The 3117-nt window shown below is 45.2% G+C and overlaps 1 long non-coding RNA gene across 1 annotated transcript; it reads right to left on the reverse strand.

Annotated features, from left to right (window-relative positions):
• Positions 1–219: 219 nt before the first annotated feature.
• On the reverse strand, positions 220–2410 carry LOC140218329 (uncharacterized). Its single transcript, XR_011894599.1, has 2 exons — positions 1602–2410; positions 220–317 (listed from the first exon to the last, which is right to left on the reverse strand). It is a non-coding gene; the product is annotated as an uncharacterized lncRNA (long non-coding RNA).
• Between the last annotated feature and the right edge of the window lie 707 nt (positions 2411–3117).

The following is a 3117-nucleotide window of genomic DNA, read 5'->3' on the forward strand; positions in this document are numbered from 1 at the left end:
CAGAAATTCATGCCAATTTGTTCTAAAATTACGAAGTAATTAGACTTCATAGATTATTTCAGTATAACACTTGGATTGCCACTGTACGTTCCTCACTGCAGTGCTGCTGTTCTAGTTATGTCTTTGTTACTAATATAAAATGTAATGTTTGGATAGAAAGATCAGGTTGGATCAGTGCTCGCACTTTTAAAAGAACGTTTTGACTATACTTTGCAAAGGTTTGTCTGAAACTACGAACAGTTTATTGGACTATCTGGATGTTACTGCAATTTGCCACGTCTGCTCACAGCAGACCTCTGGAATGTGGTGCTTGGGACCTGAAAAACAAAACAAAAGATAATCTTTTTCACCAATTCAAAAATATTCATACAAGCAAGAACAGCCTGGCCTGTATGCACACAGCTAAGAAACGTGGAGCAGTCAAAAGCAGCTCATAAAAACATCAGGGCGACACAGAAGCTTTTAACTAATTGTTGTTTGAAACAGACTGAGCTGCCAGTTCACTCAGGTATTAAACTGCTCACAATTTTTTTTTAAACATTTCTGCAGCAGCTGCTAAGTAGTACATGACCTTTAGATGTAGGCAACTGGCCAACAAATCTTTGTGTTCCTGCTTGTACAGATGTCTCGTAGTTACATCTCAAGTGGTTACACCATTATATGGTAAAATTCAGGCGGGAATAAAACCAGCAGCAAACATCAGACTACCTGGGAAATTATCACCAAAACTTAAATATCTAGTAAATCAAACGAACAATCGATTACGAAGGGTCTAAAACCTAGGCCGCAATTTTGTAGCGATCCCTTTTCCGATGCTACTCCTTTTGCTCATTGATCTGACCGACATTCGGCTATCGTTATTAACTAGAACAGCCAGCCATGGAAGGTGGGTTATAAGAGTGGCACACATCGAGCGGAAAGCATCGCAAGAAAATCGCATCCCTTATTAGGCAGTGCTACAAGCCACTGCCTTTAACAATCGCATGCACTGACATCCTGTTCTTCGGATTAAAATAATAATGAAAGCGAGCGTCTGATTGACATGCCTCGATTAAAAAGAAATTTCGCTGTTGTAATGTCGGTCTATATTTGCCCTACAATATAAAAGACAAATACGCGAGCACGTCGAACACAAACAATGCGTACAAGTTCTCGCGAAGCTGGACTTCCAACTGAACGCCATCAATAAAGTAATCTTCACACAAGCTAATTATCTGTTCAAGTGTCACACATCGCAGTCGCGTGCCAACTCGCGATGCCCGTGACACATCGACATGCATTACACACGTAACTTGCGGAAATTCATATCTACGGAAGAATTTCTTGCCGGCAAACTACCGAGAAAACAGTAACTTTCAGCGTTTACGTAAATATTTGCCCATTAAGTCCCAACGATCAGCGGTGGTAGCACATCACTCCATAAAGCAAATAAGCGGTAAGAAATAATAAATTTCACGGAAACTACCCTCGTGAAACGCTTTGCTAAATGTGCACAGCAACATGGTCAACATACGCTCAGAACGTGTTCTGTTGTCGTTCCACAAAGCTTACTACATGAACCAAAAGCTGCGAGAATGCGCGCAAGCGTCAGACCTCCTTACCTTCAATGTGGTCAGCAAACGGCTCCTTCGTCTCGCAGGCAACACGCGACGACGCTCTTTCCGGCGCGAACACTGTCGAATTGCCGATGAACACCAGCGCACGAAAGCACAACTTTCAAAAAATTCTTCCACGCACCATAATTCGAAGCCACAGTACCAGGTATTCCACGAGCGAACGCGGACAGGCGAGAACAAAGGCAGCTCGGACGGGCGCTGTAGTACGCATAAGACACTGGCGTATCACAGGAAACATAAGGCGAACTAATGGCGTTATACGAGTCCAGAGGTTTCCTGATGGTTAATGCACACGGTACGGATCACAGTTTGTTTAGGCACTTCGAAAATATGATTCAATTAACGTGTAACTGCAACGAGTACTCTAACCGCGCACACCAACACAACGTGGCCCAGCTCAACCGTCACACAGCGGCAGCGCCGCACTGCGGTTAACAAGTGAATTTAGCCTCCGAGATCTACATTTTCTTTTAGGGCGGGCATTTTGTAAAAGCACGGCCTTCGAGATTTAAAAAAAGTCGTAGCTGGAAGAAAGGCTGGTATTTAAACACAAATTATTGAGTTTAAAGTGCCTTGGTACGTTGCTTTTTTTTTAAGGTATCTACAGAGATTTCAGACGAGCTATGCGCGAACTTTTGCCGACGGACACGAGCCAATCAGCGCGCATCATGTGCAACTCCGTGTGCTTGGGATGGCGGACGGTGGGCGGGCAGTCGCGATAGCTGTGAGACCCACCGATCAGAAATTCGGAATCACCACACATATACACGCTTCTTATGGCGCCCAGTGGCGTGTTTTTGAGAATGTCAGGCCTTATCTTGAATAGGTGGAACTATATTTCCTCGTAGCGTAAGGAATAAAGACGACAAAATGTGGCGATGGCTGGCTTGCAGCGGCAGCGGAACTTCGGCCAAAGTGAAGCAGGCGTACTGCTGGCATGCTCGCGTAATCAAATACGGCCATACCCCGCACACAACTTTCATACTCAGCCAACTCACAATTATAAATTATTCAGTTGTACGCCCAAGCAAGCATTTACGGGATCCGCGCTGCCCTTCTACGCGTGCTAATATCGACACAGCAGTTACTCGTGCTTGTGGTCAGCGCGAAAGCGACGAGAACAGCTACTTAAATGGTTGTATAATCATATACGCTCACTAGCAGAGCGGCAGATTGGCCGCGGAGGCGTCCGCCTCTTTTGCGGTTCATGTAGCGCAAGCCATCGAACACTGCGCGTCGTGCCACCGCGTCTCCAGCGGCCGCGCAATTGTGTTTTGTCGTGAGGGATTATTCGCTGCATGAGGCTTTGATGTACGTATGTACTGTTGATGGCGCGTGGTGATCAATACGGCCAAGATAGATAGGGAGGGGGAGGCAAGTGCACCCCCCCCCCATTTTTTTACTTTGATAGGCCAGTAGTTAAAGTTAATACATCTTTCAGGTAGACAATCTATCTGTAGCATGTGTAAAAAGATAATCACTGAGCGCACTCTATGTTTCC

Source organism: Dermacentor andersoni, chromosome 5 (genome assembly GCF_023375885.2).
Source record: "Dermacentor andersoni chromosome 5, qqDerAnde1_hic_scaffold, whole genome shotgun sequence".
In the NCBI taxonomy this organism is placed as follows: Eukaryota; Metazoa; Arthropoda; class Arachnida; order Ixodida; family Ixodidae; genus Dermacentor; species Dermacentor andersoni.